At 43.0% G+C, this 13300-nt stretch overlaps 1 protein-coding gene across 1 annotated transcript in view; it reads right to left on the bottom strand.

Annotated features, from left to right (window-relative positions):
* GPR19 (G protein-coupled receptor 19) overlaps window positions 1-5429 on the bottom strand; it is a 38592-nt gene extending 33163 nt beyond the window's left edge. The window contains exons 1-2 of the mRNA XM_008062516.2: window positions 5332-5429; window positions 4289-4341 (exon numbers count right to left, since the gene is read on the bottom strand). The gene's annotated coding sequence lies outside the window, so the exon portion shown is untranslated. The remainder of the gene's footprint in view (window positions 1-4288; window positions 4342-5331) is intronic.
* Window positions 5430-13300: the final 7871 nt, after the last annotated feature.

The following is a 13300-nucleotide window of genomic DNA, read 5'->3' as shown; positions in this document are numbered from 1 at the left end:
CACGGCTGCCGCAGCCTCAGCCTGCTGAGGTCAGGTGATCCTTCTGCCTCAGCCCTCTAAGTAGTTGGAATTACAGGCATGTGCCACCACGCCCAACTAATTTTTTTATTTATTTTGATTTAGAGATGAAGTCTCGCCAAGTTGCCCAGGCTGGTCTCACACCCATGGGCTCAGGCAATCCTCTCACCTTGGTCTCCCAAAATACTGGGATTATAAATGTGAGCCACCACGCCCTGCTGCATCTCTTGTCTTAAGATGTCAGGCAGCACTCCTATTTTAATATACTTTTAGGAGAGTTTAACTAAACTGTTACCACTGGATATTTTGCTCTTCTTACTTCCAACCAGCTTCTCTCCTTACCCGGAGCCTCCTATCCTTCCACCCCATTCTACTCCTCACTTCTGCATAATCTGTTCTTCACCCACTTCATAACCTTCAGTTACTTGACCCCTGCAGTCGCTGAATCCCTTGTCCCCTTACCTAGCCAGCAATGTTTAGCCATTTTACTAATTCTCTTGCTAGAGGTGGACAAACTAACATCTTTGTCTTTTCCCTGTACCCACTTCAGCAATCTCCAATCCTGGCAACTCCTAACATCCCTTCTGCTTTTGTTCTTGGCCTTCTGAATGTTAATTCGGAAATTCAGCCAGGCATGGTGGCTCATGCCTGTAATCCCAGAACTTTGGAAGGCTGAAATGGGAGGATTCTTTAGGCCCAAGAGTTCAGAACCAGCCTGGGTAACATAGTGAGACCTTGTCTCTCAAAAAAAAAAAAAAAAAAGGTCGGGCTTAGTGGCTCAGTCTGCAATCCCATCACTTTAGGAGGCTGAGGTGAGTGGACTGCCTGAGCCTGCAGGTTCAAGACCAACCCGGGCAACTTGGTGAGACCTTGTCTCTGCAATTAATCAGAAATCAGCTAGGCATGGCAGCGCACACATGTAGTTCTGGCTACTTGGAAGGCTGAGGTGGAAGGATCGCTGGAGCCCAGCAGGCCAATGCTGGGTTGGCCGAGAATGTGCCACTGCACTCTAGCCTGGGTGACAGAGTAAGGCTCCAACTAAAAAAATTAGCTGGGCATGGTGGCACGCATCTGTAGTCCCAGCTACTTGGGAGGCTGAGGTGGAAGGACTGACTGAGCCCAGAAGGTTGAGACTGTGGTGAGTCATGAGCATGCCATGGCACTCCAGTCTAGGCGATAGAATGAGACTTGAAATTTAAAAAAATAATCAAGAAGTTCACTAAGACATATTGACTGGATCCAGCAGAGATTGATAATTTCTAATGTCAGTTGGGACACCTCTGGCTCAGACAAGTCTTTTGTTCTGTTCTTGTGATTACCATATCCTCAGGATGACACTCCACTCAGTATCCCAGGATTCTACAACTATAATAATGGCAGATACCTCTTTTGTGTCCAAGGAAGCTAGTCTCCTTACTCAACTATACCAATTATATGGAATTTTATTTCTAACATCCCAAAAAGAAGCAGAAAGATGAACTGGACACCACTATATGTAGGACCAGAATCCCATACTGGCACAATATGAAGCTTTTTGAACAAGGTCCAACAGGCAATTGACTTCAACAAAGCAGAAAAGATATAACTACAGTTTTTTTTCCAGCTGGGACTAAGCTTTTTTCTGCTTTACTTCCTGTGCAAAAGTACCAGTGGTCCCCAGCAGCTAAATAAGTTCTCAAGAACCTGAGGCATTACTTGTCTTTGGTTCCAGTCCTGACTCACTCTAACTCATAAAGAAAGAGACCAATCTGTCTGGTGTGCCCACCTGTCCCAGAAGGACTCTATTACTCATGTGTGCCCACTTTCCAAGAAAAGGAACCCAATTAAAGACAGGTAAACCTATGTGGCAAAAGATATTCCTGACCACTATTATTACATTTGGGTCTTGGCATTTAATGACTAAAGTTTCAACTTCTGAATTACTTATATTTCTAGAAACCAGATTTGTCCTACTAGAAAGTATCTTGTCTCTTAGAAGCTGAAATTCCTGACCCAGACATGCTACTTCTATTCCAAGTGATTCTCTGTTCACTGAAAGGCTACAAAGACAGGCTGGAACCTCACCTTTCTCATGTGTCAGTACCAACGAAACCACTTGTGTGGTCACAGCAGTCACATCGACCCTGACACGCTATGGGAAGAGGCTTCATTATCAATGGCCTGCCGTGCAAGCATTCCATCTGCATCCTCTCATTGGAAAATAACACCCATATGCGCACATTTCAACAATGCCTTGAGGTCCCTCCCAACCACCGAAGAAGAGCAGGTCATAAAAGTTTCTCCCAACCCACTACGCCATCAGCCCTCCTGATGGCTCAAGATTCACCATGTGGTAATGTGATAAATAGATCATCATCTGTGTTGCCTGTGTTAGATCAAAAGACCAGCTTGGAGCCAGGGCAACATAGTGAAACCCAGTCTCCACAAAAAAGTAAAAAAATTAATTGGGCATGGTGGTATGCACCTGTGGTCCCAGCTACTGGGGAGGCTGAGGTGGAAGGATCGCTTGAGCCCAGGAGTTAAAAGCTGCAGTGAGCTATGATTGTGCCACTGTACTTCAGCTTAGGTGACAGAGCAAGACTCTGTCATACACAAAAAAATTGGAACAGCTTAGGGGCTCAAACTCTTCCTGTATATCCCTGGCCTTTCCCAAATCAGTATGGTAACCCCGTTCTTATCACAGTGCCCACCCTCCTGAATATAGCTCATTATACCCTACTCATCTGACTGTCTCAAGCTTTAGCTTTTATCACTGCAGAGATTTTTCAAATATATAACCACCCAGATCAGGAGATCTTAAACCACAGGTTTAATTTCATTTCTCCTTCTAGAGGAAACTCTCAAAGCATAGCTCTCAATCTTAGTTGCAAAATGCAGAGCTTGAAAAAAATACTGATGTCTGGGTTCCACTCCCAGAGATTCTGACTTAATTGACCTAGGGTAAAGCTTAGGCAATAGGATTTTTTAAAAGCTCCCAAGGAGATTCTACGTGATAGCAAGGAAGAGAATCTGTCTTAAGGCTCTCTTAATACAGAGTCAGCATGGTGGCCACACCTGTAATCCCAGCACTTTCAGAGGCCAAGGCAAGAGGACTGCCCAAGCCCAAGGATTCGAGAGAGTCTGGGTAATTTGGTGAGACCTTGTCTCTACAATAAATTTTAAAAATTAGTTGGGTGTGGTAGTGTGCACCTATAGTCTCAGCTACTTGAAAGGCTTGAGATGGAAGAACTGCCTGAGTCCGGCAGGTTGAGGCTGCAGTAGCCATGAGCGTGCCACTGCACTCCAGCCTGGGCAACAGAGCAAGACTCCAACTCAATAAATAAATAAATACAGATGGACCTATGCTCCAGACAGCATCCACAACTCTATGGGTAGGTAGCATGTTCTATGTACTATATACCAAGTGCTATGCTAGTAACTCATGTAGTCTTTTCAACAGTACCATATTTTTTCATTACAATCATCTTATAATCACAATAGTCCTGTTATCCTTATTTTAAACATAGGAAAATAAGCTTAGAGAGGTCACACAGAGTGATTGGCAGACCCTAAAGTCAGGCTCTAGGTCTGATTCTCAACTCTACACACTTTCTATGGCATCGTACTGAGATTTTATGCCCCTTAGACCTGGATGATCACACTTCCAAAAACATGACACCTCCCCAGAAACCCAAGCTTCAACCCTGGAGTCCTCCTTTTTCCTGCAGCATTTTTCTATGAGTTGCACACATGTAGCCCAGTTGCCAGGATGTTTTAGACTGTCAAGGAAATGAAGTGCCTTAGGGAGAACCTCTTGGTAGGTCTGGCTCTTTACTGAAGCATTTCCATTCTGTCTATTAATACCTGCATCCTTCATCACTACTAGCTTCAATCCTGTCATTTTCCAACAGGCATTTGTTTAGTTTTTCTTACAGATGAAGCTATACTGCTTACCTATCAGTCACTCCTTTATTAAGCCTGGTAAAATTGTGTATTCCATCAGCATTCCTGCCTTGTACTCGAGACAGTACACAAAGAATCTAAATGTACTGGCTAACCTGCACAGAATTCCTGCCAATATCAAGGTGGACTCTAATACCTGGTGAACTGGGAGGCTAGAGGGTAGAAATATGTGCCAGCGACACATCTGAGTAATCTGGTAACTAAATTCCACCATTTCATTCCATGAAATCCACATTCCATTCTGGTAAAAGGGTTGAGTTGGTGGGAGGTGGAAGAAGCCAAGGGACTCCATTGGAAGGAGGAGGACACTTCAGGTGGCGGTGGGTACCTTTAAGATGCTGCAAGGCTAAATCCAGTGCTTGAACAGGTGTCCCGTGCATCCTGAGGGAGAAAGGAGGTCAGATTAGTCAGATCCCCAATGCAGTTCCCAAATTCTTGACTTGTTACCTTAGTTGTGTTTCCCAATTCCAACCTCAGCCCCTGTTCAGGACTATGGCTTTTAGTACGGCCCATGTTCCATTCCCTTAGGGCAGCAGTCCCAGCCTTTTTGGCATCAGGGACAGGTTCGTGGAAGATAATTTTTCCACGGACCAGGAAGTAGGGCATCTTCAAGCATCAGATTCTCAAAACGAACAGGCAACCTAGATCCCTCACATGCACAGTTCACAGTATGGCTCACGCGCCTATGACAATCTAATGCCACGCTGATCTGACAGGAGACGGAGATCCGCTTGCCTGCGCTCACCTCGTCCGGGGCCGCCAAGTTCCTAACACGCCAAGGACCGTGCACCCGTCCGTGGCCCAGGGGCTGGGGACCCCTGCCTTAAGGACTTCCCCATTTCCACCTTACGTACAGCGTGAACTAAGTGTGCCTTTCTGTTTACAAGCATGCGTGGTTCACAATATTTTTAAGAAAATTTCAAATATAAAATAAAAATCAAGTTAGGCCAGGTGCAGTGGCTCACACCTGTGTCCCCAGCACTTCGGGAGGCTGAGGCAGGAGGAGTTCGAGAGACCCCCGTCTCTACTTAAAAAAACTAAAAGAAAATTCCCTCTACTGTCACCAGTCCTTTCTTTCTAGCTTCAACCCTCAGGGACGCTCCATAGGTACTGCATTCATTTTCCTCTCCATCTTTCCATCTTCTTCCCACTGTATTAACTCAGTTCACACTCATCCCCTCTCTTGGTCACCGGAGGAAAAACAATCCTGTGGTCTTTCAGATGTAGCCCTCTCTGTCGCTCCCAGAGTAAGCTTTGCAAGCACATACAACCATCACCCTCATTGTAAGACCTTGCTCGGCTTTCCACTCCCCTCTTCGCTGGAACCTGCGCTCATAGTTCACGGTCAATGTAAAAACGGAAAGAAGGGACGACCATTCAAGCTGGTGGAGTTTTGACTGCAAAATCTCGATGCGTGTGGGGTTGTGTACTTGAATCCATCGGATCAACGTGACGGGCACTTCCCGAGGTTCAACCGTGGTCGCCTACCACCTGGCACAGTTTTGAAACTCGGGCGCGCAGAAATGAGCAGCCAGACGCATGCGCAGACGTCCTTCCGGGGAGATCGCGCGGCCCCGCAGGCAGATCTCGCGTGGTTTGGGGAAGACCCGCCAGGGGAAATACCTTCTGTGGCGGTAGGATACCTCCACACCCCCCTCCCTTTTTTCTTTTCTTTTCTTTAAATTTTGCCACTCCAGTGGATTAGTGCTGTAGACAAATAAAAAGGCCAAAACTCCGCAGCGAGAACAAATTAGGCTAATTTAACCAGCCCACAGGCCAGCGGCCGTTCTCTAGGGCCGAGGAATTCTACGAAGGATTTCTCTGCCAGGCTCCACAACTAGCTCTTCAGCAACAAAACTTAAAAAGCAACAACAAAAAAAGGAAGCAGAAAAGCCAACCAGTTGATCACCTTGGGACCCGGTGTTTTGTTTTGCTTTTCACCCCATCCGAAGCCCGGTCGGCGGCCACCCGGCCCCGCTGCGCTCAGCGCGCCTGCGCGGTGTTGTTTGCGACTGGGCTCCGGCTTTCGCTCCCTTGACGTGTCATCCACGGTCAAAATCCTGTTTTCATCTGGGAACACGGAGCGGAGGGTTAAAACTGGGCAGTTTGAGTGAAACACTTGAAACCGGTGAAAATAAGAACGGTCATGGAAACTGAGCGCTCAGTCATCGCTGCCGGGTCCGAATGCAAAGGCTGGCGCCACCCTACCCGCGGCCGAGCGGAGCAGCCGCGTCCCCCACGCGCGGCTGGTGCTCAGACGCCTCCTTGCAAGGGGGGGCCTGTCCCGGTAGAAAGGCAAATCAGCCTCAGCCTCAGGTCCTCTTGCTCGGGCAGACCTCGAGCAATACCTGCATGGTGAAGCAAGTCAAAACAGGCAGCCATGCAAATTTAGAAACTAAAACGAGGGATGACTCTAGAAGCATTAGCCAGAAAAAGCACAAACCAACAGGCAAATTTTTGAAATGTTTTGAAGATCCCTTCAAAGTCAGTTTCCGGTGGCTTAGAAGCCGGTGGTACTTATAAAATGAGGTCTGATGAAAATGTGTGTGTTATGGACATGACTGGATCTGTTTGAAAACAGTCAGCAAATGCTTTTTTTTGTTTTTTTTGTTTTTTTTAGAAAGCAGGATTTATTGAAAGGACAGACCTCCCACAGTGGGAGGGGACATGAGGAGGTCGCCCAGCAAAGGCATTTTTGAAAAGTGTCTTTATGGAAGGATTTCCAATGATACATTTTAATGTGCTCAAAAAAGCAAAAAGAAAAATCCTTTAGATAATTGGTTAATTCAGCTAAACGTGTATCATCTTAGAGTCATAGATGTTAACAATTTGGCAACTTTTTGGACTCTGTTATGTTTTGAATGAATTTGAAGACTAATTTGTAACAAGGAACTTTCTACAAGTAAGATGAAATTTTTAAGTCACATGAAATTAAGTCGAGAAAATGTACAGACATGTGAGCAGGTAGGGCCAAGTTTTGAGGACTTTGTATGTTTCCAGCTTCAGTTGCAGAGGAAACTTCATTTCAAAAAGCTTTTTTTTTCTTTTCTTTTCTTTTTGAGTTGGAGTCTCACTCTGTTGCCCAGACTGGAGTACAGTGGCATGCTCCCAGCCTCTGCAACCTCCACCTGCTGGGCTCCAGCAATCCTTCCACCTCAGCCTTCCAAGTAGCTGGAACTACAGGTGCGCGCTACCATGCCCGGCTAATTTTTGATTTGTTGTAGAGATGAGGTCTCGCCAAGTTGCCCAGGCGGATCTTGAACCCGTGGGCTCAGGCAATTCACTCACCTCGACCTCCCAAAGCACGGGATTACAGGCTGAGCCATGGAGCCCGGCCTGGATTTTCTTATGATCATAAAATTTAGTAAATCTGTGGTGAAACAGAAATATTTATATACTATTGGTGGTAGTGCAAATTTAGTATAACCTTTATAGAAATTGATATGAGAGGTCTCAGAGAACTAAAAGTAGATCTACCATTTGATCCAGCAATCCCACTACTAGGTAGCTATCTGAGGAAACAGAGGTATTATATGAAAAAGAACGAGGAGACACCCCTTATCAACAAGGGTGCCTGAACGAAGCATATTTGTATACCTAACCCTTAACTGTACCCCACAATATCAAAATAAAAAATATTGATATAGAAATATTTTAAAAATTTCAAAAAAAGAAAAACAGACCTGCACTAGTATGTTATTGCAGCACAATTCACAATTGCAAAGATGTGGACTCAACCTAAATGCCTATCAACTGATCAGTGGATAATGAAAATGTGTGTGCGTATACACCATCAAAAAGAATGAAATAATGTCTTTTGCAGCAACTTGGATGAATTGGAGAACATCATCTTAAGTGAACTAATGCAGGAATAGAAAACCAAACACCGCAAGTTATTACTTATAAGTGGGAGATAAACTAAGGATCTGCAAAGGCACAGAGAATGGTATAATGGACACTGGAGACTCAGAAGAGAGAGAGAGATGGGAAGGGGTAGAGAGACAAAAAAAAAATCACTTATGGGGTACAATGTGTACAAGTGGGTATAGAGGGTACACTTAAAGCCCAGACTTCTTTGCTACTATACAAGGCATCTGTGTAACCAAAAACTGTTTGTACCCCCCCAAAGCTATTGAAGTAAAGAGAGTGTAAAAATGTAGTACATCTAGCAATTTGACACAAATTTTAACACAAATTTGTACCAAAGGGAGAAGTAACTTCAAAATCCTGCTTCATTATCCAGAGGTACACTGACTTGATTGGGGTAAGGTGAAAATCAGCTTTCTAAGCCATAAAGGAAAAGAAATGTAGAGAAGGTGAATGAATATTTTGTTCACCTCAATGAGTAGGACTCATTCAGAAAGATGGCCTACGTTGTCAAGGCAATAACTAGTGTAATACGAACTGAATTGTTTCCTTACACATGCTGAGATGGCTCCAGAAGTGTGGAAGTTGGATGAAGAATTGGTAAAGAACTGTGCTCCTTTGAGACTCCTAGTTTATTTACATGTGATGAAAATTATAGCGTAAAAATGGTAGCTGGTCAAATAAAGTATCTTTCTTCACTGGAAAAAAACTTCTTTGATGAGTAATAGAAACTGACTGGTAGATTGGTTACACATTTAGTCTACCACATGACTCAGAAAACATACTTACCAAAATCTCCACAATCTGTAGCTGAAAAAAGTTAGCCATACGATTTCTTTAGCCAGCATCCTGAGCATGCTCCCCTGTGATGACCCTGACACCGTAAAGTGGTGAAAAAAGGAATGCCATTTGTATCCATATATTAATGTGAATCTCGATTCTTGAATTATTGTGACCCCAAGAAAAATAAGATAAACTGCTGAACAATGAATCTGATATGCATTCCCAACTAACCCCAATTTTCTTTAAAGACTATTCAAGTGCAGTAGGGAGAAGGCAGGAGGAAAGAGAATGAGGAGTTCCATCTGTAATTGTGAACAATCCATTGAGATAACTCACTATCTTCAGACCAACCCCTACTACCCAAATTTGGTAGCCTCAACACAATATAATCTTACAACTGAGTGATAGACATTTTTTCATGATAGATAAAGGATTTTTTTTTTTCAAATTTTCAACACACATTTGAGGGCCAAACTGCAGTGTGTGTGCATAAATCCTTAATGATAAACAAGGAACATCACAGGAATTTTGCTGTTACTTTTAGCTCTGCATTTAGGCTGCAGTGAGCTATGATCCCACCACAATACTTCAGCCTGGATGACAGAGTGAGTTTGCCCTTATTTCTTCCGTTCCCCTCTCCCACCTTGCTGATAATTCTCTTTCCTGAACTTTTTTGAACTTGAACTTTTTTTTTTTAAGAGACAGTGTCTTCTGTTGCCCAAACTGAACTTGAACTCTGGGCTCAAGTGATCCTTCTACCTCAGCCTCCTGAGTAGCAAGAACTATAGGTTTGCACCACCACACCCAGCTAATTTTATTTTATTTTATTTCATTTTTTTGAGTTGGAGTCTCACTCTGTCGCCCAGACTGGAGTGCAGTGGCCGCTCCTGGCCACCGCAGCCACGACCTGTTGGGCTCCGGTGATCCTTCCACCTCAGCCTTCCGAGTAGCTGGAACCATAGGTGCGTGCTACCACGCCTGGCTATCCAGCTAATTAAAAAAAAAAAAAATTTTTTTTAGAGATGGGATCTTGCTCTGTTTCCTAGGCTGGTCATGAACTCCTGATCTCAAACAATCCTTCTGCCTCGGTCTCCCAAAGCACTGGGATAACAGGTGTGAGCCACCACACCCAGCCTCTCTCTTCTTATAAGGGCAAAAAATCTTTTCTATATGACTTAACAGACTTCCCTTTACTACTCATTGCCCAGAACTATATCATATGACTATTTCTAGCTAAAAGGGAGGCTAGGAAAGTATATACAAAGGCCAGGCATGGTGGCTCGTGTCTGTAATCCCAGCACTTTGGAAGGCAGAGGTGAGAGGATTTACTGAGCCCAGGGGTTCAATGACCAGCCTGGACAAATTGGCAAGACCTCATCTCTACAATAAATCAAAAAATTAGCTGGGCATGGTGGCGCCCACCTGTAATTCCAGCTACTTGGAAGGCTGAGGTGGAAGGATCACCTGAGCCTAGTAGGTAGAGGCTGCAGTGGCCATCAGCATGCCACTGCACTCCAGCCTGTGCTACAGAGTGAGACTGCAACTCAAAAACAAACAAACTTGTGGGAAATATAGGGGTAGGAGTAGACAACTCAAAACCTATGCAACTTTGTTAGCTGAGGACCATACAAAATCTATTGCTATGTTTATCAAAAATGTAAACAGTTAACTCTCCTCTGGCATTTGTGCTCAATATAATAGTCATCTTTTAGGGCCATGCTGTCCAATATGGTAGTGACTATCTGGTCTTGAATTCATGGGCTCAAGTAATCCTCTTGCCTTAGCCTCCCAAAGTATTGGAATTACAGGCATGAGCTACCATGCCCAGCCCAATTCTATATTTTTTTTTAAAGTATACAGTTATGGGCTATTATGGACAGTCTCCCCTCTAGTTACCTAGTCAACGTTTATTAAATCACCCCATTTGATATACTCAGTTACCCCTTTTCCCAGCTAAAATCCACTGAGTTCTTAAGATTCCCTTCAAAAGCCACCTCTTCAGTAAAGCTTTCCCTGATCTCTCCTCTAGAACCTTTATAGCACTCGTATAGAACACATATTTGGCCTTATGTTTATATTATTGTCTAATTTTTAATATAGAATAATATTTAAATATTTATAGACTGAAGCTACCTCCATTGAAGACAGAGATTGTATTTTAGTAACTTTTCAAAATTCCTCTGGTGACTAGCTTTACGGTTCACACAAACTGGGCACACTTAAATATTTGTTGAATTTAATTGTGCTGTACCCTAAAATGATAAGAAAATACAAAATATTAATATATGTAATAGAAGATTTCTAAAACATTAATAGAATAATATTGTTATTCTATAATTAATAGAATACTAATGTAATAAAATATTTAGATGCAATACAATATTTCTAAAATGACAATATGAGTTGGTATTTGACTAATATCTCTAGTGCTTAAAACAAAGTACAACCCAACTCTATATAAAATAGCATTATAATGTCAGACTGAACATGTTAGAGTATGTCCTGGTGGGTTTTTAAAAAATCATTTTGAGCAATGATGATTAAATTCTTGGTAAATATAGACCTGTGATAAATCTGGATATATAGTGATGACTCTTTTTTTTCTTCCCAGTCAAGGTTTACTCGGTCACCCAGGCTGGAGAGCAGTGGCATGATCATAGCTCACTGCAGCCTTGACCTTCTGGTCTCAGGTTATCCTTCTGCCTCAACCCCCCAAGTAGCTGGAACTAGAGGTGTGCACCACCATGCCTAGCTAATTTTTTAATTTTTGTAGAGATGAGGTCTTGCTATGTTGCCCAGCTGACCTCGAACTTCTGGGCTCAAGCAATCCTCTCACCCTGAGCTCCTAAAGTGCTGAGAGTACAGGCAAGGGCCACTGCACCCAGCTGTGATAACTAATTTTTAAAGACTCTGACTTTCTGAATCTCCCTTCTTCTTTTATTCATTGCTTTCTCTCTTTCTTCCTCTATTTTAAATTAATGTTTTCTTTACTCCTCTGTCTTGATAATCACTCAAAACCAGAAATCAGTAAGAGATGTCTAACTTTTAAGCCTAAAACATCGCAATCACATTTAAAAGCCTGAGAAGCCAGCACTCCTGTGAAATAACAGTCATGATGAACTTAGTAGTTATTAACCCTGGCCACCTAATTACACCATTCCACACCCCAGTGATCAAGGTACTGAAGAATAATTATTTAATTATGTTCTTATCTTTTCATTTGGCTATATAATGACACAAATCTCATCATACCTGATAAACTGGGTTTGGAAAGAAGAGCTCTGTTAGAATGACTTCGGTGCAAAAAAGAATCTACCGTTTAGGCAATACAGTTCCCCTAAATTTTCTATAATCTGTTTCCATTTTAGTATGATGTTCCTATGCCTTTCCCATGGACCTGAAAGCTCCACAGATGCAGAGACTTTGTATCAATTGTCTTACATATTTGTTTCTATGACTGCAGCAGTCAGCATCATACCTGACCATTGTAGGTAATCAATGGATATACCTATCAAGTGAATGACAAGCACCTTGGATGAAACTATCACATGTTCTACATGAGCTTGGTGTGAGTTAGATATGCACTTATATTGGCTAGGGAGAGTATCTGTTACATAATGTGGGGTGGTGGTTGGGTAAGGTCTTTTGGTCATAAGGCACTCGCTTGTTACAAGTAATGTATGGAGAAACGTGTTCATGTGTGTGGCAGGAAGCTTAGCCATACTACCAAGTCCTTAGAACATGAAAAGCCAAAGGGTCACAAGTAAACAGGAGCCAAAGTTTCATTTGGAATCTTGGGTATTGTCGACACCTCTGCCATAGAAGACAGTGGCTGATCACTCCAGCATATGATGACTCTACTTGCCCTGTACATCTTCCCTCTGCATCTGTCTGTTCTCTTCTCACTATGATCCCCTGGTTCTTCCTGTACTTCCCAGTTCTAAGTTTTGAGTGAGAGTGTAAGACTGGTTTAGCCAGTAGCCATCTTCTTCTGTTGGGCAGAGCTGTCTATACCAGGCCTAGTCGTAAGCCTTAGCTCTTGGTCAGGAGCCCATGCCATGGCCCAGAGGTGGGACACCTTTTCTTGGAAGGGACTGTAGCCTTGATAGTTTCCATGACTGCCATGTCTACGATCTCTAGTAGAATGCACTGGGAGCTATCTCTGGGCTCTTCCCTGGAACCGCGTATACTTGCCAGTAATGTCTACTGGTACTTACTACCTACTGTGCAGTCACCTTGTTTACAGCATTGGAATTGGCCTCTTTGGAGGATACAAAAAAGGTTAAAGATGATGATTTATATTTGAAGTTAAGGTGAATATGTCATAGAGGCAGTGTGTTTGTGTGATGGGGGCTTTCTAAAAGAACTAGGTTTGGTGGGAAAGAATCAGGTTTATGGTGCTATCTTGACTTTGTAGCCAATTGTGTGTGACCATAGAGAAGTTACTTTTTATCTTTAGCTCTAATTCTTCACTTGCTAAGGGTTATAGTAAACACTCTATGAGAAAATAAATGTTAAATTCAGATTATTTGGATAATGCATAAAAATGATGTAAAAATGTTCCCCGTAGGTAGAATCTATGCAAGTTTAGAGTTCAATTAAATTTGGTGGGGATTAAAACTCTTACATATATATGTAGAAAAGTAGATTATAAATATGGTTGTGGTTTGGAATATTTGCAGGATTAGGG

This window comes from Carlito syrichta, unplaced genomic scaffold, assembly GCF_000164805.1.
Source record: "Carlito syrichta isolate Samal-C Ts95f unplaced genomic scaffold, Tarsius_syrichta-2.0.1 Scaffold305731, whole genome shotgun sequence".
Lineage (NCBI taxonomy): Eukaryota > Metazoa > Chordata > Mammalia > Primates > Tarsiidae > Carlito > Carlito syrichta.
The sequence above is the reverse complement of the archived record's forward strand: the minus strand, read 5'-3'. Positions and strand labels throughout refer to the sequence as shown.